The sequence below is a fragment of the Argiope bruennichi genome, chromosome 1 (genome assembly GCF_947563725.1).
Source record: "Argiope bruennichi chromosome 1, qqArgBrue1.1, whole genome shotgun sequence".
NCBI classification, from domain to species: Eukaryota; Metazoa; Arthropoda; class Arachnida; order Araneae; family Araneidae; genus Argiope; species Argiope bruennichi.
In genome coordinates, this window is record NC_079151.1 from 43,977,357 (window position 1) to 44,005,221 (window position 27,865).

Sequence of the window (27,865 nt, forward strand, 5' to 3'; positions counted from 1 at the left end):
CTTAAAAGACTTCCTAGTTAAAAAACTTGCTTCAAGAATGACAAAGAACATGGAATATTAAAGACATAGGTAGAAAAAGTTTTTGTGTTATGACCTCAATTCGCATTTATCCCATTAACTAAATCAGATAGCATATTATTTTCTTCTCTGAAGATGTCCCTTTCCTTGCCCACTTCAAACGTTTCAGTCTTTTTGACAGTATCAACGCAGCTATGTTGCAATTTGGTGGACATTTCACTATTAAACGGAATGCTATCTCGCAGCTTCTAATAAGAATGATTGAAAATAGTTACCAATAATTTCTTTCCAGGCAAAAAAAAAAAAAAAAAAATACCACAGAGTATTTAAATTAGCAGTGAAAACAAATAGAGATCTCTTTCTGCTTCGTTAGCATCGAACAACGGTTGTCTCTCCTTCAATGGCCATGGGGAAAAAAAGGTATTACAAATTCCTCTTGTTCATTTGCATCTATAATTATCGTTTTAAAAGAGATATTTTCTTTGCAACCATTAATTAAATTGCTGGTTACAAAGAATAAGAATTTCTTTTATACACATTTTATTATTTTTATCTAGCACTTTATGACAAAAAATGCGATAAGCACCAGACTACTGATTTGAAAAAAATCATAATATAGTTCTATTTACGTATTTATTCTTTGACGAAAATTGGGATATATATACTACCAGACAGTATAAAAGTCGCTGTCAACATCCAGAAGACCAAAACTTAATAAAAATCCAAGTAAATTAAAAATTAATCAAATTTCTGAAAGTTTCCTCAGTTGTATATTCAGAAAATATTATCTGGAAATAATAATTTGTATGCTTTATAAATGAAGAATTACTTTTAATGATAACAAATTGCTTTTTTAAACAATAACTTGAATTATATTTTAATTATTACAGTATTATATAATTGGAAAATGTATTCTCGATTTATATAAATTTAAATTGACACAATGAAAAACAATAATTTTATTACTAGGATCAAATTCAAACTAAATTTCTTATTACATCACAATCCTCAATTGAGTTCTTTTGCCAATGTTAAAATTAAAATTTAAAAAAAAAATGCCTTCTTTGAACTTAAACTAGACTCCGAAGTAAGAAATTCACTTTTGATTATATTCCGTAGCATATAAACGTTTTAGTTTGCGAGCACGCAATTAATTCATATTTGCAGTCTTATGAAGAAACAAGGCAAAATCTTTAATAAGTTAATTCATTCTTAATCGAAAATTGGTGAATATTCCGAATGGTTCGATAAATTCCGCTGGTATATAATAAAATATTTAAATAATACGGATAATACATATTGAGTAAAAATATAAAAATTTTATTAACGAAATAATAAATTAAGATTATTGAAATGGATTAATTCTTAATTTACAATCAGCTCTGATTTTAAAATATATAATCAGTTCGTAGCTTTTGAGGACGTACATTATTTTATAAAATATGATGGCAGACATCAATATTATTAATAAATATTATTGAATATTATTAATATAATATTAAAGTGAATGTATCGCGAATAAAAATATTTTTAATTGATTATTACCATACAAAATGCATTGGCAAAATTAGAATATTTTATTAAATTACAAAAATAGAGAGATTTGGAGACTTGTCAACGCAATTTCTTTCTTAAAAATAATTTGCTGCACATTGTGTTTTTACCAAAATAAGAAGACATATATATATTTTAAATATACATTTGAATTAATATAATTTTTCGATTTACTATAGAAGATATTGAATAGATAAGTTTAAAATATTTTACCGTTAGAAAACCTGATGTTAATAGCTTTATAAGCTCTTTTTTTTAATGGTGTTTTTCTTATGAAGTTCTCATTCTTTGCATTATATACTCCGTATTAAATATTATATACTAGTATTAAACAAATGAGCATTTGTTTAAATTTGTTTCTAACGATTTCTTTTAATTATTCATGCGATGAGCTACATTCGTAGATGAGAGATAGATTTTGAATTTTGGTTAATAGAAGCAACAACGTTTCAATACATATTTTAAAAAAAATCCTCTAATTCACCAGTACAATACTCATTTTTCACATTTAAAAAAAACGTTTATCCCAATTAATTCCTAGAATATATGGTGATCATAATCTAAATAGAATAAAATATATTTAGAGATTAGTAATATTCTGGTATATTTGAGCAGATGGAAACACATTGATATAAATGCACAGAATGTCTTCTGTAATTCTACCTAATTAGATATTTTCAAAGCCTTCTGAGGTAAGCTTTTAGTTTTAATTGGGAAAATGATTTAAAAGAGGTAAATAATCCTATTTTATATTTATTTTTGAGCTGTCACATAAGTTCATTGTAAAATTATTAAAAGAGATTTCGCATTTCAATGAAAATGCGAATTATTTAATCAATTAATTGCTCTTATTTAATTCATATAATTGATAGTTATGGATATTACAAATAAATAAGTAATTAGTTAATACATTAATTTCAAAAATTATCAAAATATTACAGGCATTATAAAACAATATGAGATTATATAATAAATTACTTGCTCAGTCTAAGCAAACTTTGCAGGCGTATATCTTGAAGAATAGCGTTAACCTATTCACATTACAATATGAAGAAATATTGCAAAAGTAAACTGGTAATAACATTTTTTTTTAAAAATTGAGTAACTGTAGATATAACTGATCACTAAAATTTTTAAATAATTCATTTTTATCTGATTCACAAATTTATTGTTAATAAATATTTTGTTTCAAATTTAAATATTTTGTGCAGGTGAAAACTCTGACAATAAATTAAAATATATAATTATATGAAGAATATAATCGGATATAAAATTATTATATACAGAGTATAATCTATAGCGAAGCTATATGTTATTGAAAAAAGTTGTACGTCTTAATTTATGAAACAAAATCATTAAAGACTATTGTTGCCTTTCTATTGGTTCCTTTTCAGTTACATATTCTATTTTTCTCTATAAAGTTCAACTGTTTTATCCCTCTAGAGTTACATCGATCCTTTTGAAAGGTAATGTCCACTTTTAAAACAAATTTATCGATATACTGTTTACCAACAAATTATAGTTTTTCTATAATTAAATGATATTTATTAATTGCAATTTTATGGATGGGAACCACTTACTATTTGAATAAATGGGTAGATATATTTTATGTCCTTTATTTTAACAATTTTTCTGCATAATAATAAAATATTGATCTTTTTTTCAAATTAAAGAAGCCTTTGTTTGGCAGATGATTGCAGGAAAAAAAAAACTTTTAGTCAAATAAAATATTTGATTGCCATCATTATCTTTATCGTAAAAAAACATAATATATTACATTTTCAACTAGCCTAATTCATTATCATTGATGGAAATTCGAAGAAATCTGCGTAAAAACAGTCTGAATAAATTATTATCCAAAGTTATTATTGTCAAAATAAATATTATCATATTTCTAGACAAAAAAACACATTCTTCAATATTCAAATATTCCTTCATAAAAGTATATTTGGATTCTTCGACAATAACTGTATTCTTATTATTATCAATGATACTAAATAAACTATTTGTAATATGTTTGCTTCACGAACTATATTTTTCAATATATGTATCCAAAAGTAACTTATTCAAACAGACACAGTTATTTCGCTCGGGAAAAATTACGCTGTCAAATAGTTAGAGAATAAAACTTTTCTTTTCTCATTGTCACTTTATTTATATACATCATAGATATTGGATTTTTCTGATGTGTTTAACTTTTCTCGGAATGGAAAAAAAAGACAATAAACCAGTCAAATAATACTTGCTTTAATATTATGTAAAACAACAGAAAATTATTCTCTTGGTTATTTTATTCATAGCATAAAATGTAATTGATCATACTCCTAACACATTAGCGAAATTGCCTTCATTGCATGTTGCCTAGTTTAAGTTTATATATTTATCTCCCTTTCATTTTTGTCCCTCTTGTTTACTATCTTTCGGATTACGTTGACTTTAACTGCGTGACCAACTGACATATTCGCTATTCAAAGTATAAAAGTAAAATGTTACGGCTTTATTAGAAAATTATCCGCTTTTGTTAGTATGTATCATTAAAAGAATGCTAATCTATAGAAACAAGAATGTACTTATGTAAAATTTAAGTTTACTGTAGTATTTATAGATAGAAATAATTGATGGATTTAATAGGGTTTAGCTAGCGATTTGAGTTCCATGATTTTAAGAGATCTTCTGTAAAAATTCCTTAGCAACAAACTACGATATTGCATAAGCAAAAACTAAAGATTTTTGAATAAATCAAATCAAAGATAATTGCTCATTTTTGCTCTTGCATTCCTTTACATTCCTTACTATAAAGAAGGATTAAAAATGCATTTAGGCATATTTATGTTTTAAATTCATAAATATGTATATGTCATGTAACATAAAAGTGATATTTTAAATTTAAGGAACATAAATTATTAAATGATATTTGCAACTTTACATTATTAAATGAAATTTGCAACAACCGATAAAAAAAATAGACCATAATTTATATCTGACTTTTAGCACACTTTTATTCATTTCAATTATATTTAATAATTGTGCAAAATGATTATATTTATTTCTTTTTCAATATATTACTGAAAGACAAAAGTAATCAGCTGAAACATAAAATATTGTAAAACAATCAAGCATGAATATAAATTAAATCTTAGCATTCCTACAAAATTCATTTAATAAAAATCTTAATAAATTGTTTTATTTTATTTTTTTAATAAAAACGCACTAATTTGGAGAAAAAAAAATAAAAATTTTCATCCAAAAAATTATTACATTTCTTAAAATTAAATAATTATTGATTTGTGCTTCAAATTTTTACGCTTCGAAAATTATTTTAGCTTTATTACGAGGAGATTTTAAAGTTATCATCTAAATTAAATATGAATTAAAAAATCTTTAAATTTATTTTTTCACAGTTTGAGAAATTTCTTCCTTTCTCAACATCCATTTTCCTCTTTCCTTTTGTGTTTTTAACATTTCTAAACGTTCTCTATTGTCTTTTTGTCTAACTAAATTGGTAAAAAATATCAAAAAGCAACGATTTATATATCACAACTGGGAAAAATTAACAAGTTTGACGTCATAATTAAATTTCAGTTTTGCTGTAACGTCACAAAAAGAGGGATTACAGATATATTTTAAATCCCTCACCCGCATTTGTAATGGAATCATTATCGAACATTTGACGAGCGTTTAAAGAATATCAAAATTCTCTGATATCAGTTGTTTGATCTTCAGAAATTTCTTGAGAGATGAATAATTGTGTAACGATTTACAGTCCTTAAAAGCATTTTTATAGAAAGAGAACATGACTCAGTTACCAGTTGAATGGCCAGACATAACATATCATATCGAAGCGCAATGGATAGCTAAAATATTTTTATTCATTTGCGCAATATTACAAATACTGACCAATACTATGATACGATATTGCACTATACGGTAAATAAAGAACAAAATTCCCAATGTTACACAAAATCTCAAATGCTGAACCATTATAAGATTTTTCAAAATATCTACTGAATCAATGACTAGCAAAGATTTGTGTCACTATATAAATACAATCGAATAAATTTTTGCGCTACAAACATATGTTTCCTTCGATTGCATGCGAGTTATCATCATTCGACATACTGTAATTTTTTTTAACAACCTGCATTTTTTTTTTTTTTTTTGTTTGAAGGGTGTAACTTTGAAACTTCCAAAGCCTCGCACGATCCAGTTTTCCCACAGCGTTATCTTCTGTATAAAATATGAAAGATTCTCTCGCTCTCGTCTTAAAATAAAATGCATTCTAGGACGTGTCGTAAAGTCCTCAAAGAAATGGGGCGATGAGGTTGTGAGCCGAGGTGTGGTTCAAATCCTCCCAACCGTAAAGCAAGAATGACATTTGGCGAGGAATGTGTCAACGAAATGTTAAATACGGAAAAGGATGAGTGTCATCGAAATGTTAAACCCTAGAAGAACGTAGCAGCTAGCGAATGACATACTGATTTATAAACAGGCAGTCTGTAAAATATTGTGAAATGTAGCGTCTCTCCTTATAGCATAAAGAGAATTTTCATAGTATTAGAAAAAAAAATAATTTTAGCATGCACAGTATTGTTGTATGAAATTCAGCAAAATCATCAGAAAAACTAATGTGACTTAAAATGTAACTTGAGTATAAAATTCAATTTCAAAGTCGAGGAATTCATTTTTTTCTCATTTTTTTATTCATGTGGTAGGATTTTAATGGATATTTAGTGGATTAAAATATTGAATTCCATCAAATCTATGCCATAGTTGCATGACAAACTGAATTTCCTAGGACATCAAGGAAATTATTTTACGTTGTGGATTTCTGTCCTGTAATTTAAGATGCTCATTGTATTTTATAATAAAATTAGTGCTTAGTTGTTTAATCTATTTTACATGCGGATGAATCGACTTATAATAAAAACGTAATCTTCCAATTTTTCGGATCACAATGATTTGATCTGACAAATATGCTTTTGTATCATTTGCCTATGTAAGCATTAAATATAAAACAATTCAAAATTAAAATATTAGGCTAATCAAATTCTCTTGCTTATTTAAAGAAAAAAAAACCCGATTCGGTGACAACTGTTTCCTCACAAAATTAATAATATTAATCCGCTAACATATAAAACTTTCTAAACCGTATCCAACAGCAAAAAATAAAAATTTATTGTAAATTATATCAGCACAGTACACACAGAACAACTCGTCTGGCTGGAACAATTGGCTCGTCTTTCGAAAAGTGAATTAAATTTGCAAAAGAGTGCAGGGAAAATCTCACGAGCAATTTAAAGATACTAAGCTTTCATTTAAAATACATATTGATGAAATCAGTACTCTCCTTCGAGATGGAAAACTCTGTCATGATTTTTTTTACACATTAAGAAAGCATAATGAAGTAGTGATTTAGAAGTTAATTTGAAAATGGGAGGGATTGTGGAGCATAAGTAACCATCGATGACATTTTTTGGGGTCATTAGAAAAAATATTATTTTTTATATTAAATGACGTTTTGAAATTTAAATAAAACATTGTGATCATTGCAAATTTTAGCCAACAAAAATGGTATTCGAATTATATTGATATTTACACTAAATAAATGTCTATTTCTAATTCATCATTTGATCTACAGTTAAATTTCACGCATGTATACAATGGAGGGATGAGAATGTGCACTTCGATGTAATTATTTTTTTGAATTTTTATTAATCAAAAATTGGCGCGAATTTTGGAATTTCTTAGCGATAACTTTCGGAAATATTATTGCATAAAAATAAATGCTACTCTTTTCTACATTCCTTTTAAGAATACCAATTTAAGTCGTGTTAATATATGCTGTATTTTGTAAATTAAATAAAAATATTTTTTGACTAATTTCCAACAACTGATTATATTGTTGCTCTGAAATTGGATCATTTTCATTGTGTCATTAAATGCGTAACTGCCTGATTATTTTCTATTCTTGAAAACTAAAGAAGAAGAATTGCGCTTAATATATGTATAGTTTATAAGAAAGAATAAAATGATGAAATTACAATACCATGAAATTCAGAAAATAGATGACCCTGGTATTTATATTTTAATAGCGCTTTGATGTTCAGTGAATTAGAAAGCATCTTGTACACAATAAACAGAGCTTAAATAAGACAATTAAAATAACGTGTCTTTAATGTCAGACAACATGAAAGTATAAAAAGAACATGAAATTAAACATGAAATCATTAAGTTAAACATGAAATTAAACATGAAATCATTGATTAAACATGAAATTATAAAAAAGGAACTATTTACTAAAACATATATAAGCAATATTCCCAGAGTACCAGCTGGTAGTCTAACGTCATTAGTATAAAATCAAAATCGACAAAATTTATACTATTAATGGGAACAAAATACTTCGTTGGTGTTCTTCATGTAGGAAATGTATAGCGAAGTAATTTTTGGAATATCTTTAAAAAATGGTATGGGTAGGGAACCGGCCAACATTGATAACGCATTTGCGGATCATAGGGTTTCATGTGAAACACAAATTGGAGAAATCAAATCAGTTAATACTTATGGTTGGAGGTATCTGTCAATTATTTTTTCCAAAGAGAATCTACCTTGAATTCACTTTAAAGAAATTGTATCTAAATGAGGGCATTAGTAATTCATAAGACAAATTTTATATTCACTTTTACTAGAAGTATTCGACGCTTTCAATACCAAGGCCGTTTCAAAATTGGGAACAAAATTTAGCATCAAACTGAAATTTCTAAGAGGTTGTTAGAGTTGAATCTGCATTATACTTTCGACTAAGTATATTTCCAGAAATAAACCAAGATAGATAAATATGCTCCATTCACAGCTTCTTCTAACCGTTAAAATTTGTAAAATTCTCATTTAATTCCTCTTGCAATCTTGAAAATTGTTTACTGCATTCAATCATGTTGTAACGCAGTCTCAAAATTATTTGTTTTAGGAATTCGTATCTAAATATTACGTTTTTTGAGATAAAAATAGTTTTGCCTATTAATCTAGTTCAAAATAATTAAGAGACAAGTAATTACATATAATGTAGAAACATAATACTTTTATTTCAAACTAATTATATTCACAAGTAGTTACTCAAATAAAGAAGATAAATATAGAGGAACATAGTTACGAAATATATATCAGAGCAATAATCTAAATTTAAAGCAATTGTCATCTTTAATGATGTATTCAAACGTTTAATCTACTAATTCAAACGTATCATTTACATGCAAAACTTTATATACTGATACAATTGATTAATTGAGAAGTCTTTATCCATGTTTCATGATACACTAGTGAAAATGAAAGTGAATCTAATACCATTTTTTTTATATAATTCTTTAGCTTTGCTGCCAGGGGAGATGGAAAGTATTTGAATTCCTTTTCTAAATTCACTTTTGCTACCTAAGAAAACTTTTTAACTTTCCCTTCTGATTGAAATTTAATTTAGATTGAAATCGCTGTCGTTGGATGCAGATAGAATTCCTTCAGCTTAATTGGGACAATTTGAATAATTCAAGCGGCTCAGCAACACGAGAATCTTTTTAGTGACGATTTTTTTCAAAAAATAGAAATAAACTTAAATGAAGATTTAAACAGATGCCTTAAAATGCACTGCCTTGCATAGTTTAATTTTAATTCCTATTTTATTTGGCTGAGAGAAACAGTTTTTAAACAAAAATTTTCTAACGATGTAAGCATTGTAACTGTAAAAGGACCTTTATTAGGAGGTGGAATCTCTTACAATAATAGCAATAATTATGAAGTCTAAATCGATTATTTTATTGAAAGCTCAATAACAGTTTATCACTAAGTATTGCATTTTGTCTAATTTAAAAACAGGTACTCGTGTCTGATTGATTTTTGCATAGTTTTTTTTTTTCTAAATTTTCTTAATCCTAAAATTTAAAAAAAATATTCTTTAATTAAAATTGATTTTTCACATTGTAACCATTTATATTTGAATTTTATCAAATTTATATTTTACGGTTTTTATAATTTTTGAAAATCATATATGATGCAACTGTCTGTGCATCTTTAACACACTGAGTGAGTTCTGGAAAGTATGGTTTATTTAATAGGCATAATATAACTAAAAGAAATAAAAATAACATCTTAGATTCCAATTTTAAGTTTGATCTCTTATATTAAGGGTCGAATATAAAGTTGCATGCAGCATGAAACAAGTATGTATTTGAAAGTTTTAAATGCTATTTGACGAAGAAGAAAATACTTTATCAGTCCACTTTTTGATTTGATGCCTACTGATGACATTGTAAATACTTGATATCTTTGTTCTGTTTGAATTAGCTTTCTTAAGATATCTGAGAATGAAATTGGAAACACTACTAAAATGAAAATAAATTCTTTAAAGCACAAATTCTTTATTTTTATTATTTTTAGCTATAAATTAAAAGAAAAAAAGTTGGTTGCATTAGAGAAAATGCTGGTGGATGATTTCAGCTACTTCAACTGATTAACGATAAATTAAACTTGTTTGAAAAAGTATAACTTTTGTAAAATAAATAAAAAATATTTCAATAATTGCAAAATCTGATGAAAATAAACTGGATTTAATTTCGAAATTTTATTTGTATTTGTCGTTTTGTTTTAAGTATTAATGTCATTAAAATAGCTCTAATTTTATGCAGTTCTTATCATTTACTTTTATAATTACGGATTATTAAATTAAAATAATTTTCGACATTTTAGAGAAGAACAGTGGGACTAAGCTGATTTTCCTTTATTATTACTTGAGATTTATGTTACATAAGATTTAGTATAATGTAATTTCATAATAATTATATTTATCCATTTTTAGCAAACCCCAATTTCTGTCCGATTATAATATTAGATGAATCAGATTGACTCCTCTGCCCGGAATATTTTATTATCCCTGTAGCCAATGCATATTATAATATGGGACTATAGTCCCATTACGAGCGACATATGAAACGACTGTCAAACATAGGTGAGATGTGAAAATAGGCTCTTATCACAGTATTATTGTTAACTTTAAAGATGCAAAAATCTCTTTACGTATATGGCAGCTCTTTTCTTATCCATATTGGAAATACTCATTCTCCAATATAATTCTAATTTTAATATATTATTTATTACTCACATTACAGAAGAAATTTGGGTGTGTTTTAAATGCAATAAAACACTGAATGATATCTGCTAAAATAAATCAATTTTTTCCTACGTGAATTTAAATTCAACATACGAAATAAATTTATTATGAAATGATTGACTCAAGTTCAGAATAATGTTTGCTAAATGTCACAATTTTTATTACACTCTTAAAGTTGTGACCAGATTTCTGCAAATTTTTGGGTGGTTTGTATGATTTTGTCTTGCTTGACGAGAAATCAGAAACTAATTTAACTTATCTAATTAAACTAATTTATTAATTACTTATATTTTTATAATTTTACTAATTACTAATTTAATAATTTACTAATTTAAGAATTCTGCTAATTACTAATTACTTAATTTTTTAATTCACTTATTTAATTTCCATAAACGAATCTCCAGAAAATTCATAAATTTAACTGTAATTAATTAATTAAAAAATTAATTAATCAATTGAAATTTCATTTATTAAATTTTTAATAGTACAGATTTTTTTTTTTATCATACTAAGAACTTCTAACATAAAGTACGTATCTTCAATTAAAAACCATTTTCCCTCTATTACCTGATTCGCCAAATTCTGTGAATAGATGCCAAATATAAAAATCTTGCAAAATATATGAATACATTTGACCGATATTCAGACTGACTTTGGGCTGATTTATTTCTTCTCATCACCTATTTTAATTAAAGTATCTTTAGCTGATTGGCAACAACAAAATTGAAAAACTCTTTTTAACTCATTAACTGTTTGTTTGACTGCATAATTTTTATTTTACTAATTTTCATTGTTAGCTGTCTTATTATTATTTCTACGTAAGCATCAGCGTTGATTGTAAAGTGAGTTTACATTTGACCAATAGGCAGCGCATGCGTAAAAGGGTGGAAAAATGTTGTTCGGTCCATGGTAAGTACTTGCCCCGATGGGCCAACAAAATGCCATTGTATTGTATTTTTTCTTACTGCACATGCGTTTGTAGAATTTGAGTTATTAATGGCGGGAAAAAATTTATCACTTATCATAGATTAATACAGCATTTTTTGCTCTTTGTTCTTTCTGATCCGAGGTTGTGTTTTTTTTTCATTTCATTTGCCATTTTTTTCTATAGTTTTCAAGATTTAAGTATGCTGACCATATCGTTTTATCTTACCATGTTTCTTTGTGTAAATATCCATAATTTTAATACGATATGCAGGGAAAAATAAAAAAGCAGGGACGTCAAATGGCAATTTATAGATAAGCATGGAATGCCTGAATCTATCTTATGGAATTGTGGAAGCATAAATCAGTCCCTTTCTGCGCATGCGTTGTCTTACTAGCCGTTTTATAACTAGCCATTTATAAAATTCCAAGAAATCAAGCATGTTTAGAAGAAAGATTGCGCATTGCTGAAAAAAAACGGACAACAGCAAGTACTTGCTACTGTAGAGTTTCTACGAATGCGTGGCCTTTCTGGCTGAATTGTAACTTGCTGGATATAAACTACATAATACAGAACGTTTTTACTCTCCCCAGTTTTGCTTTCATTTCTTCTGCACAATATTTTTCGGCAATTGATTAAAATAAATATTTTGTTATATTTAAAACCATGAAAGCGCAATTTTTTTAAATAAGTTAATGAACTGAATTTTAAGAAGCTAACGTCTACATTTAATATAGCGATCATAAATGTTCTAACTACATAGTAGTGACCAGGGAGTGATATATCGTTATATTATAAATAATATGTTGCTTGAAATTTTTCTCTTTTCCATAAAAATAATTTTTGTGCTTTTTTATTTTATATTTAGATCAACCAGCTTTTGTTTCAATTAATTTGTAGTAAATCCCAATCTTTTGCATCCATCTTTAGATAATGATGTAAAATACGCTGAAAAGCTGCAGCATCCATTTTATGTTTTTCATCAAAACATATTTATCGTGAATTAAGCATAAAAATAAATGAGAGACGTCACTGGTAAAAGCCTTACGAAAAGATACCTATATAAACAAAAATAAATCGATCAATATAAAATTGCAATAATGTTTAAAATTTCAGTTAGTTCAATGAAGTAGGCATAGATTCTGTTTAATTTTTTAGATTAGAAAGCTTTAAATTATAGCAAATGAATTACGACAGCAATGAGTAAAATTGTAAATCCAATTATCCAAGAAAAAATTGTCTCTGATAACATTAAAAAAGCTCGAACTTTACGTGAAAGATGGATGATGAATCATGGTGTTAAATATTATAAATATCCTTTTGACTATGAATCATTTTATGGATCAGGTAAAGTTCTGCTTTTTCCAAAATATATAAGAATCTAATCTACTTTTTAATTTTATTTCGTAAGGATTCTAAGCTCTAAGATATTTTCAATAATAAGTAAATTTGGTATTTGTTTATTAACTGCATGCCATTGGCGGACTTTTACTAAACGAAATGTCATTTTTTGACAAAATTTGGCATATCACTTTACGTTAACTGGTTATCAGTGTGGAACACAATTTGGTTAACTCTACGCCTTGCCAATCTTTTGGTTAGTACTGGCTGATAAATGTGGTAATAAATATAATGTCTTTGACAATTTTTTTGGCGATTAATCATTAGTAAACAGTTAATAAGTTCCGTAATTTTATAAAAATAAAAAGAATGTATAATAGCAGGTACTATCAAATGCGTCCCTCTATCATAGAAAAAAAGAGAAATATTATGATTTTCTCCCTTTGGCTCAAAAATATATACTTATTTATATGAATTTAGGAGACATATTTATAGTCATGGCTTTTACTTTTCCTGCTCAGATATAATCAAAAATTTATGATAAGGAAAATAAACAGTGATTGCTAACCATAGATTTTTCATATCGAAAATTGCTTAATTTCAGCTTATATTAAAAGAAAAATCTTACTATTTATCGAATTATTGTATTTCAAATATCGACTATGCTGGATGTGTTTAGAATTTTAATGATTAAAATTTTTACTTCGTAAGAGTATATCAAATTACCGATTATCATGTACTAGTTGTTTATGAATGTGCAAATTTCATTCAACAAAATATTATTAAGTTCTAAATTCTGATAAACATTAAGGGTGCGTTATTGTAATAATCTTATGTATGTTCTGATTGTGTTTTATGATAAATAAGACTTCCAAATAGAATCCAGTATATGACATCACAATGTTATTAGAAAATTATTATTCAAGCGATTTATTTTCTAACTGTGTGCAATATTTTTTGAGATAGTATAAGCTCATTTCCCTAATGTTCATGTAGACTTGCTAGATAATAAAAAATTATTTCTCATTTTTAGCTTTCAAAAGTAAAATTTGGTTATATTTGTTCAACATTTTTTTTTTTTTTTTTTTTTTCATTTTTCAAAGTTAAGGTAGAAAACATTATAATGTTAAAAGATTTTATTTCGAGATTTTAAGGAAATTCTATCTCTCTGAATGGATGAAAAGTATTTTTTGAAAATATTTCGGCTTGAGTAATAAAATTTGGTGGGTTTTCTTATCCTTAAATTCCGAAAGAAATTGAATAAAATTTCTTGAAAAGAAGTCTACCTATCTGTCCACATAAATCTGAAAACGATAGCTCAAATCACAAAAAGCGATATCAATGACATAAAAATTCACCAAAATAACAAATGCATGTAAAATTGTTCACAAAATATTGCAAAAGGCCATTTGTTGGTTTGTCGATTCATATGTATGTACACGCGATAACTCAAAATCGCAATGACTTTAATAATAAGTATGTACTTCTGACTTAAATAATAATAATCTATATCTATACTTATAATAAAGCTCAATGTGTGTGTGTGTGTGTGTGTGTGTGTGTGTTGGCGCTCTACAGGCCAGATCGTTTGGCATACAGCTACCAAATTTGGTACATGTATACCTTGGAGGTTGGGAATGTGCACCTGGGGTTCCTTTTTTCGAATTTTTAATTAGAATTTTAATTATTAATTAAAAACTAACTTTCCCGCCAAAAAAATCTTCCATTTTCCCCATCGCCAACTTTTCCGCCAAAAAAATCTTCCATTTTCCCCACCGCCAAACGAGAAAGGCTTCAGTATTTTTTTCTCCCAACAGTAATGGGGCTAGGGTTAAAATTTTTCGGCGGATTATTTCAATCGATTCTGTTTATTTTTTTAATGTTTGATGCATTTAAAATTAAATATTGTTAATGAATCGATCTTTCAGATTCATTCTGAAGTACTTTTGAACTAAAATAAAACAGAATAAAGGAAATTAAAAATTTCTAATCCGCATAGCATTACCCCAACTGGCGTAGAAAAAATCACGTATTTGCGTTACGTAACCGGCGAAGAAAATTCACGCATGCGCATTCTGTTCTGATTGTCGCCATGACAACCGTTATCAATGGATGATTTAAATTATTTTTGGGTTAGTTGCATGCTTTTGTAAGTAAATTGTATTTATGTTAGTTATATATTTTTTGTATATGCTTATAGTTTTAAGTACATCGTTTTTTAAGTAGTTTTTTTAAAACCTGTTTTCAACCGTTTATTTTAAACGATTCATTTTATTTTCTTAATGTTTGATGCATTTAAATTTAAACATTGTTAATGAATCGATCCGCTCATGATGAATCTGAGAAAATTTTGTTGACAAATTCTTGAGATATTACATAAATTAAGAAAGACATTCTTTAGTGCCCATAAAGTTTAAACGCTCAGTGACTGTTTTCAGTAATCATATTACAAAAAAATACTTTGTTTAAGTAAAAAATATTGTTATATTAATTGCAGATTAATTCTTTCCACTTTAATTTAAAGTATAAATTCTACGGGAGCTAACAGAAAATTAGAGAGATACATATTACGTTATGACTGAAGGCGTTTATAATATTATGGGTGAATTATATGACTATCAAAATTTGAAGTTTTAAAATATTTTGATGGAGAAGCTTTAAAGTAGGAATTGCATAAAATATTTAATTATTAAAATTTTAACGAACATTAAGATTGGCGAACCGGCTGGTCGCCAAAGGCGGCTAGTAATATATAATTTTTTGATCATAGTTAAAGATATTTGTGGAATTCAATCTTACCTCCGATTTCAAAAAAACATGCATAGCATGAGTATTTTTGCTTGGTAGATATATCACATATTTGAGTTGTCATTAGAATTTCTGTATTATTTATGATGCATTCCAATGTTTTTTTCTTTAAATAAAATATATCTATTAAAAAGAAAAAATAGAATTTCTGCGCTTCTGTCACCCAATAGCTCACATATATTGTTCAATAATGTATAATAATGTAAAATAATAAACAATATTAAAAAATTGTATGGTATTGCTAAGTATTGAATAATATAATATAATATGGCATAGTAATGCACTATGCTGTGAATAATATATCTATTAAAAAGAAAAAATATAATTTCTGCGCTTCTGTCCCCCAATAAGTCACTTATATTGTTCAGTAATGTATAATAATGTAAAATAATAAGCAATATTAAAAAATTGTATGATATTGCTAAATATTGAATAATATAATGTAATATGGCATAGCAATGCACTATGCTGTGTTACCTGGACTATAAATGTTGCTCGGCATTATAAACTAATATTTGAAAGTTATATATTTTCAAGCGTATGCGATTTTAAAAGAATTCAAATAATATATTGAAGAGCAAAAAAACACTAGTTATTTGGAAAAGAAATCTTCTGAGTGAGAACTGCCTTAAATTACAAATACCAGAAATATAGGCAAACAAAGATATGAAAAAACCTGGGAAATAAATCCAAGAAAGAAACAAAACTTCTAGGAAAATCACAGTTCAAACTGTAATAATGCTTTACTTCAGTTTCACTCAAAGATTTCCCCCGAGTATGAAACATGGGTTTATTTATTGGTCTGTGGAGAAAAACTCAACACAAAAATGTGCAACTGCAAAGCAATGCGTGTTATGCCCCCATCAAAATGATCAACTAGAATTTTGTAATATATTTCAGATGCGAAAAGGTTTCTGAATTCTGAAAACATTTTTTTTCTTAGGTTTTGCTTGTTAGATTTCTTTATAAATTTTGTAAATAGTTTCTTTATAAATTAATGGCCATATATGGTGAATATCTAAAACAGTCGAGCATTAAAAATGTTTACTGCGTTCAATGACGACGATTTATATTTATTCCAAACTCTGCTCTGTAGAACCTCAATATACACAGATATTTACATACTTTTTCCTTAGAGAGATATTTATAAAAGTATGAACAATTAATTTCTCACGTAAGACAGTACGAGTACTTGCAAACAGAGAAAAAGTATTTTAATAGTTAAAAAAAATTTATCGCAAGATTTTGAGGAACTCTCACATTTCAGACCTTCCTCATTCCAAGAATCATATTTTTAGATTTATGTCTTTCTGTCGTTCTATTTGTCTATCTGTGCAGACGATAATCAAAAACGGTTTGAGCTTAAATGATAAAATTCGGTATGTAGCTCTTGCATAAAGGATTTCGACTTTATCAAATTTTAAACGAAATCCATTTACAGGAAATATGTATGCCTATCAGACTTACCATATACAAGGGAACAAGATTATTTCAAAACACAAATATCTAAGACCTCAATTGGTGCAGATTTATCACTTAAAGTGTAAATTTGTTTCAAATTTTCAACCAACCATGGAAAGCTATTGATCATATATATGCCCGTCTTTCCCACATATGTAAACTAAAGAACATTTCAAATGATATTAATGAAGCTTGGTGTAAAGTTTTAGTCTATAAAGTGTAGATATTTATCAAATTTTTAATCAAATTTGTTTAAAGGTTATTCATAAGTTAATCTTTTCCTTCTCATGAACGTAAATGCAATAACTCAAAGATGCAAAAATTTTGGATAAATGAGTTTCTGTGTGTCACGTATGTTTAGTACATTTATGCTTCGTTGGGAAAATTTGTTTTAAATCACACAAAAATAGGAGCCTTAATACATATTCATCCTAATGCATTCTTCTCTGTACTAATTAACACAAATTGTTTATGCGCGGAATTCTGATAAATAAAATCTGTCCATTCATAATCTTCAAGGCCTTGCACAAAGACCAGAACTTTATGCGTGAAGAAGATTAACGACTTTATTAAGTAAAATACTAAGAAATTTCGAGGGACTAGGAAATATAATAAAACTAGAGAAAAAAATATTATAAGAGAAAAAAAAGATGTCATAACATATGATAATTCATTAACTCGGATTTAGTTGAAATTTTTTCGTTAATTTCCAAAAATATTATGGCAACAAATTAAATTTGACATATTTTCATAATTTAAAAAAATATTCTCTTAATGATATAAATTTAATAGTCATAAAAATTTGTACTGTGCTTTAGCAATTTAAAATATTACCTAATTTTCAATAATTGGTTATATTATTGCTCAAAAATGCTAACCGTTTCCCCTGATACATCATGTATATAATTTTTTCCATTGTTGTAAGCTAAAGGAAAAAAGCTGTTTTATATATTCGTAGTTTACAAGACAGATAAAAAGTTACAGTACCGCAAAATTTAGAATATTGTTGAACCGGTGTTTATATTTTTAACAGTGTTGTGATGACTTCGACTGGCCTCCATTATAAAGGTTCATACACAATGAATGAATAAAATGATTAGTACAGTCTTTGAGAGACGCTTAACTTCAATGTCTGTCAATTTTACAGGATTATTATCATGAAATTATATCTAAACAGCTGAACTGAAATTGAATGTACCTGAAATTCCTAGAGAGTCTGTTGTTTGTAGGTAAAGGCGGTATGTAGGCAAATAACGAATAATTGAATGTACTATGGTGTAATCAGTGAATAAAATATATTTTGTTTTAGTTACTTTCTTATGGGGATAGGTTATTATAGGAAAAATCATCCATCTTGAGAAATAATTCCGGAGTTTGAAATTAGAAACATAATAAGTATAATATTTTCCTATATTATTGTTGTGGAATCATTTTTAGCATTTTAAAATAAGTTGTATTATCATAAAATCAAGTTAATAATTTTATTTCTTCTCTACAGATTTTCCTGCACATAGTTCAATGTTAATTTGTCAACAAAATGTTTAACTCCTTTTTAAAAATAACTATTGATTGAAAAATTGCTAGAATTATTTTATCTCAAAAATGATAGCATGATTAGCAAAATAATTTAAAATTTTTAGTTGATTTTGTCTGCTTCGACTTTAAGAGTAGATCAATAATGTAAGTTAAATATTTCTAACTCCTAATATAAAATTAAATAATCATTTTTTTAATTTTCTAAACGCAGGTGAGTTTATACCATAACTTTAAAAATTATTTCATTAATTTCGCTTTTAAATTATTTAAACTACACAAATTAAAGCACAAAATATCATAATAAAGTACTTAATACACAAACAGATTTTCCTGTCAGTCATGATTTAATGAGTTAGAAAAAATACTAAGCATGTTGTAGTCCATCTTTGTAAAAATTATTAAATATAACACTTCAGTAATTTCCAACTTCGAGTCTCATGCCGAACTTGAAAGATTAACTAACACAATGGTGAAGAAGTCGTTACCATTAGTCTCCTTCAATTGCCCACCAAAGTACATAGATGCATTAATTACCATGATATAGAACGTTCAATATCGATGGCATGAGCAGCATATGCCCATGACAACTCTTGAAGAAGTCGTCTGCTGCATGTTTGTAAAATATGCTGATTCCTGCAGAAATTTTGGAGTCATGAATATTAAAGACCTATTTGTCTGACATCTAGTATTGAATTATGTAGTAGAAAGGGGATTATTCTTGACAGAAAAGATATCACATACTATCTTTCTATTACAGAATAAAGTGAAGGTAAGGAATGCAAAATAATTACTGCAAAATTAAATGTTCTTAAAACAAATTGATACGAATATATATTTTTTTATTTATTTAACCTAATAAATTGATACACAAGGCAATTTATAAAACATTTAAACGTAAAAAATATGGCAAGAATGTTCAGTGAATAGAAACGGTCTATATATATTAATTTTAAGTACTTCATATTTTCTCCTTTATATTATCTTTATTTTTATCTTTGCTTATAAGAAAAAATGAATGTGTGCTTATATGTAAGTGTGAGTATATTGGCATTCTGTAGCCAAGACCATTTGACCTAGAGTTATCAAATTTTATACATATATACGGTATGCACCAAAATATTCAATGCTGAAATGAAAAGATGAACAACATTACATAGTGCTGAAATGAAAAGATGAACAAAATTACGTTATTGTTATCTGTGAGTTTATTTTACCTCAAAAGAAATTAACATACCACGGTATGCGTAATGTATGTGTTCAAAGTGTGCAACGCTTCTCTGTAGACAGCGTTAATATCGTTCTCCCAGATTCTCAAACATATCCTGAAACAAAGTTTACTACAGACCCCCAAAAAAGAGGTGATTTTCTCACATAATGCCTCACAATTCTTGATTGATCTCCACAAATGAATACACTCTCTTTTAACAGTTATTGGTAGACCAGACTTCCTCTTCCGTTGACACAATAGACTAGAAGAACGACGAAATATGTAATAATAGACAGCATAACTGTGCTACTTGGTGCCGTCTTATTCAACTTCTTTTGGAATTGTTCTGTCACCTTTTTCAAACTCGGTCCACCTTCACAACAGCTTCCGTATGAGCGGAAATAATGCTCAACTATAAATACTTTTTCCTCCGTTGAGAGACCCATTTCCAACAACAACTGTAAAACTCAACTTCCTTTTCAATACTGCGAACATATGTATTTGGAGCTATGCCTCGTAGACAAATGGAACCACGTGTTCAAGACGTGCGAGTTTCAGTACTGTATATTTTGACGCATACTGTACTTTAAAGAAGGGTGAGGGGATGAGCACATAGGAGCATTTTTTTTTAAAACTTTAGTTACAGTTTTAGCTAAGCGAACTTCTGATTTACTCTTCTGAACTACAATTTTAGGCAGTAACATCCGAAAATCTTAAACACAAATAAACTTAAAATTTTTTTAAAAAAATATTTTCAATAATACCAATTTTTTATCGTATAAAAAATTCTTTTTAAAATCAATTTAAAAGTTATTTTAAGCATATTTTCTAACTATATATTTCGAACAAAATAAAAATAAAATTCAACCGAGACAACCACATCAAGAGTGCTGAGGATAGAATATCTTTTATCAACGTGCTGTCATCATGTTGGCAAAAGATCGAATTAAAAGATTAAGAAAATACTTACTGCAAACTAAATCTGGAAAGCACGTATTTTCAGCACGTGTCTGTGATAAAGGGAATAAACATGATATTTTCTAGAAAGATGAGTGCAAGCAAAAGGTGTCTGATAAATTTTTAAAAATATATATTAATAATACAATAATTCTATAGCATTAAAGGAAGCATAATTTGGCATAAAGGCATGCATACAGGATATCAACAAAAATCAAATTTGAGCGTTTTATTTCTAAATTGTTGGTATGAGGCATGCACAATTACTAGGAAAAATGGCCAAAATTAAGTATAAATTTTTATTTTATATAGTTTGAGTCAATAAATGCTCTGAATAATTACGAATCACATATTTTCATTCAAACCTTTAGTGCTATGAGTCACATTTAGTAAAATATTCTACAGACATTTATGTTTTAAATAAAAAGAACGATTCAATTTATTGCCATTAAAACTGAATGAGTTATGAAAGTTTAAATGCAGATGAAGTGGTTGTATCAGACCACTTCATTAAATGCTTCAAATTAGATACTTTACTCAGCACCCGGAGATTCCTCAAGGCTGTTTAGCCTAAAATTATGAAATTTTATATTGTTCTACAATAACGATATTCAAAATTACATAATTTATCAAATATGGTTGCTAAAGGCAGAAACTTTTTATAGAAAAGTTCGGGTATCATGAATATTTCCCAGAAAATTATTATTAGACCCGAAGAACCGTATAGTTATTTTCGGAATGCTATTTAAAATCAACCACGATCTATTAAAAACCAAATAAAAATTTAATAGATAATTTCATCATCACTAGTATCACATCCTATCTTTGAACCTTTAATTAATGGACTTAAGATGTTAATAAATTATTGCGTTTCAGAGCGATGATGGTGCAGTTATTTAAAAATGCGCAAGAGTCTCACAAACCAATAAAGGTTTCAAATTAACTTTGAAAATGATAATTTATTTTGGTTTGGAATCAAAAAATGATGAAAAAGGTCCAGGAAAAAATGATCATCATCATTATTTGAATACATAAAGGTGAATAAAATAAAATAACCGTCTACAAGCTTTCTGGTGGAATATATAAATACGCGATATGACCACAATGAGTGGCAATGAAAAATTCCAAATACAATAGCATGATTTGCATTACACAACAGCTGCTGGGGTAATTTATCCTATTTCTCTATCAGCGCACGAATGATATTATCTTTGTTTCTGAAGGATATTGCCGACTAACAAAACTCATTCCCACATCATCCCAAACATTTTCAATAAGATTCAAATTTGGAGAATATGCTGTCCCTTCGAAGCGTTAACTTATATACTTTTTCTCTCTAGACACTTGTGGACAGAGACTGTTCGGTGATATATTGCATTGTCGTTCACGAAAAAAAAATATCAACTACAGCACCACGGAATATGCGAGCATGAGGCAGCAGAGCATCATTAATGTATCATTCGCTAATCATAATCCCAGTTGGAAACAGAGATGTACAGCATGAGCATGACGCCTGCCCATACCATGATGCTACATTTAAGATATCTCTGCCTTTCCTGTTTGTTTGCCGGACTGTATGTCGTACCACTCTCACGCCAAATTAGTAGTCATCGATAAGCAGACGAAAGACTGAACCTACTTTCATCAGAGCAGAATATGTAAATAAAGTTCTCTTCTCTCCAGTTGCGATGCCGACAATATTATAAAGGAGGTATTGTAATGTTATGGACAGTCGGATACCTGCAACAGGACTTTTGGCTCCTTTCCTTATTAGCAACATCTGTCAGTAATATTTCGGGAGATCCGCTTGCCAGTATCAGAAAGAAACCGATTTGCTACCTGACTAGCTGTGCTGGGCCTGATCTTGTTTGTCGATAGCACTGTGTCGTACTGCAAAATCGAACTACCCCATAAACTTGTTATGCATTCCACTGGTTTAAATGATTTCTAAAAACGTCATACATTACTGCAACTCAGTGGTAACATTGATTCTTTTTCCGCTTTCTTCAATCTTGTCAATAATATATCCAAGAGTAAAATTGACCAAGTAATGCTGGGAAGACACACCAAAAATTGCAAGTTCTTCAATTGATTTTTTCCCCCACTAAGCTTTACGTTTGAACAAGATTGGTAGTTAGGTGTCATATCTCTTACAGATCTTTATATATATCTATATCTCTTATTGTTTTCTTGGGACGAACAATTTCGGTAATCCAAAATTTGCATGCGTAATTGACAAACGTCTTACATTATCTCGCACTAATGCAAAGTTCTACATTATTTGCTTGCTTTCCATTTTGTGTATGCTATTACAGCTATTTTCATTCTTCCTCGGCAATTGTCCATAAGCGTATATGAGGGAATTTTACATTTTTTTTGTTGTATATTCATATTGATGTTTTTATTTTTCACTTTTATGTTTCCTCTGTAAATTATGTAGGGAGAGACATTAAGTAAACAAAAAGAGTTTAAGGTTGTACTAAAATTAGTCAATTGGAATTCTAAATTAAGCAATAAAATTTTAAATTACATTTTCTAAATGTACTGAAACTTATATAATGTGTATTATTTATTAATATAATTCTAGAAAATAAAAATAAATAAATAAAAGAAGTGGATATTACAGATGAAACAATTAAGCAACACTTCGAAGATTAAGGATAATATCTTAATGCATATTTATTCTGTGGAAGTAAATTAATATATAACGATACGCAGTTAAATAATAATGGAATGTAATTTTAGAGATATGTGTTTATTAAAAAAAATCCGTGAAATAAACTACTGAACATTTCTAAATGAAATCATCATATTTTTAACTTATATGAAAAATTACATCATTATTTTTTGAAGTAATCTAACGCACTTGGGAATTGAATATTATCAATTAATATTATATTATATGACAAAAATTAGAATGATAGTCTTTATGATACGTTGAAATTATTTTGTAAATTATTAAAACGTGTATTTGATTTAGAGAATATTAAAATATTCTACAATATTTATTTAAGAATCAGCAAATGTTGAACGAAAATCTTTTTAACAGGAAAATCCACTGCAACACCTGGCCCAAAATTGACACAAGCTGGCGTCATTCCTTGCTGTTGCAGAAATTTACATAATCTAGATAAAGATGCACATGATTTGCATTGTAAAGATTTCGATTATTGGAAACATAATCGTCCTATCTTCGAAATGATGACTAACTACAAACCAGGCATCCAACAAAACCACTCTCATCTTAATATAAATCAATACAGACATCATTCAAAGCCATTTGTGAGGACTCGAACAGTAAATTTGCCTTTTTGTAAGTATAATATAAAGTTTTTGAATGAAAAGAACAATATATAAAAATTTGTTGGTTACATTTTTATTATTTATCTTTAGAACTATGTCTAGGCTTCTGTGCGGCGACAAAATACCTCTAGGCAATATCTGAATAGTAGAATTTAATTAATAAATAGAAGGAAATAAAATCTTTAATAATGAGTACGTAATTTAAATCCTCTGCAAAAATTTAAAATTATAAAATAGCTTATATATTGATTTTAAAATTGTCCTAGACAGATATGTGTAAGGATAAAAATTAGTGTAGAATGATGTTTTATATGTTTTAAATGATGTTTTATATATATTTTTTCGCAACTTATTTCGAGGTATTTTCATAGGTTTGAAAGTATCAAACTTAAAAATACTTATGAAAATAAGTATTTTTAATATGTTTGCAACTACGAAAAAATATAAATGTCAGTAAGTTACCAAAATGCAACTTATTTACTGAAAATCAATTCTCAGTAAAATGGTTTATTTGGAATCCTACCATAATAACGGAATTTGAAATAAAAATATAAATCTGAGTTTCATTGATTATTTTCCACGTCTTAGTCATGAATTCAGAAATCTGGACTTCTGGTGAAATATCCAGTTAACATTAGACCAACTATTATTTTCATAAAAAGGTTCCTATTATAATTTTATTAGTGCTATCTTTGTAGACCGATTTTTATAAATTTTAAATAATGATTACAAGCTACTGCAAATTAAAAATCATGTATAAACTACTCTTCTAAGAAAACTATCGACTTAACCCAGTTAAATGAGATAATAATAAAAAAAATAATTTAAATTTTTCATATTTCAATGGTTAATGTAAAAATCTAAAAAGACGTTAAAAAGTATTGTTGTTCTGTAAAGAAAATAAAAATACAGAAAACTGATGTTTAAAATACATTAATAAATATTAATTAATTCATAATAATTATTGATAACACAGATTGATGTAAAAATGATATATATATATATATATATATATATATATATATATATATATATATATATATATATATATATATATATATATACTAGCCGCCTTTGGCGACCAGCCGGTTCGCCCATCTTAATGTTCGTTAAAATTTTAATAATTAAATATTTTATGCAATTCCTACTTTAATAACTTCTTCATCAAAATATTTTAAAACTTCAAATTTTGATTGTCATATAATTCACTCGTAATATTATAAACGCCTTCAGTCATAACGTGATATGTATCTCTCTCATTTTCTGTTAGTTCCCGTAGAATTTATACTATAAATTAAAGTGGAAAGGGATTAATCTGCAATTAATATAATAATATTTTTTACTGAAACAAAGTATTTTTTTGTAATATGATTACTGAAAAGAGTCACTGAGCGTTTAAACTTTATGGGCACTAAAGAATATCTTTCCTAATTTATGTAATATTTCAAGAATTTGTCAACAAAATATTCTCAGATTCATCATGACCAGAACGATTCATTAACAATGTTTAAATTTAAATGCATCAAACATTAAGAAAATAAAACGAATCGTTTAAAATAATCGGTTGAAAACAGGTTAAAAAAAACTACTTAAAAAACGATGTACTTAAAACTATAAGCGTATACAAAAAATATATAACTAACTTAAATACAATTTAATTACAAAAACATGCAACGAACCTAAAAATAATTTAAATCGAGTCCGCTTCCGTTGAAATGTAAACAATCATAATACAATGCGCATGCGTGAATTTTCAACGCCATTTACGGAACGCAAATGCGTGATTTTTTCTACGCCAGTTGGGGTAACGCTATGCAGATTAGAAATTTTTAATTTCCTTTATTCTGTTTTATTTTAATTCAAAAGTACTTAAGAATGAATCTGAAAGATCGATTCATTAACAATGTTTAATTTTAAATGCATCAAACATTAAGAAAATAAATAGAATCGTTTCAAATAATCAGCCGAAAAATCTTAAGCCTAGCCTCATGACTGTTGGGAAAAAAAATTGAAGCCGTACTCATTTGGCGATTTGAAGATTTTTTTGGCGGGAAAGTTAGTTTTTAATTAATAATTAAAATTCTAATTAAAAATTCAAAAAAAGGGCTATCCTATCTTTTAAGTTAGATCAAACTGCACGCGGTGTGCAAATTTGATTAAAATCGGTTAAGTAGTTTAGGAGTCCATCGCGGACAAACAACGTGACACGTAATTTATATATATTAAGATATTAAAAAGGATTTAAATGCATTGATTTCTTCCAGACTTATATTTCTATTATTTCACACATTTTCTAGATTAATAGTAGTACCGTATGAAAAATAAACATCGATTTGAACATGGACTATGAAAAAAGCGTTAGATTATTATAAAAGAATAAAAATAATCTGCAATTTTATGAAGATAAAAATATTGCAAGTAAACAAATATCTATACAAACCCCCTGAAATTAAATATTTATTATAAAAATATTTAATTGTATTGATTAAATAAATAATTGTAAATGTAAGCAGAACCAACTTCTTTAATCATGAATACTGATGAATAGTACACAAAGAACAAAAATTAATTAGAAAGGTCTGTGGTTAAGTGGTTTAAATCTCTTCATCAGATTTATTCATTTCATAAGAGAAAAAAAAATCAGTCTCTTAAGTGTGCTTGACCGCATGAAAATAAAAATGTTTTATATTGGAAGAATTGCTACGGCTACAGAAACGTAAAATTCGATCTGAATAAGGTTATATGTAAAGAATAATTAAATAATACCAGAACAAAAATATTTAAATTTTAAGTGGAAATTCTTGTCTTTTAAGTTAAAAGACAGAAAATACCCTTCAGCACCGAATAACTAGCAAATATTACAATCCGCACAGAAATTATTAATATAAACAATAAGAAACAACGAAAAATGTAAGGCATATATGCTTTAAATGCACATTTAGTTTTACAAATTTCGGAGATTCTTCTAACAGCTAATAGCTAACTAGCGAAAGTACGTATTTGGCAGATAATATTTGTATATCATGATAGCGAATTCATACAAAGAAAAATTATTATTTAGTTAATATGACGAAATAAAAAAAATCATGCATAAAATTATGTGATGAATTTTATACATGATAATTATAATTTTGACGACATTTGAATTTTAGAATATATTATAATTATCACTTTATTACCACCGATAATCACAGAATTTTTTAATTTTTTTTAATGACGATTCTTAATTTCTTGACATTAATCGTTTTGATAAAATTATTTTCCAATTTTGATAAACAGACCCTATTCTCTGTTTCAACTATTTCCGTATTTCACCCTAAATGATTTACATATCACATGTATACTTATTGATATATCATGAAAATCAATATATCTTCTTTTTTTAAAAAATTTAAATTAAATTTCATTGATATAAATGACAACGTTATTTTTACTGTTGAAAGAAATTATTTTAGTGCAATTAGAAAAAAATATACTTAAAAATTAATTTTATTGTTTTTGCAGGTGCTAACTCTCCAGAATTTCGGTTTGGAATCTGCAGCAATTGTTTCTATGATAATTACTATTGCTAGAAGTCATTTGAAGGTTACAAGCTGATATA

At 27.4% G+C, this 27,865-nt stretch overlaps 1 protein-coding gene and 1 long non-coding RNA gene across 2 annotated transcripts in view; one reads left to right on the forward strand and one right to left on the reverse strand.

The window, feature by feature from the left end:
• LOC129977552 (lachesin-like) overlaps positions 1–27,865 on the reverse strand; it is a 447,706-nt gene that overhangs the window by 165,948 nt on the left and 253,893 nt on the right. The gene's annotated exons all lie outside the window — the stretch shown is intronic.
• Positions 348–27,849, forward strand: LOC129977568 (uncharacterized). Its single transcript, XR_008785218.1, has 3 exons — positions 348–438; positions 24,011–24,274; positions 27,769–27,849. It is a non-coding gene; the product is annotated as an uncharacterized LOC129977568 (long non-coding RNA).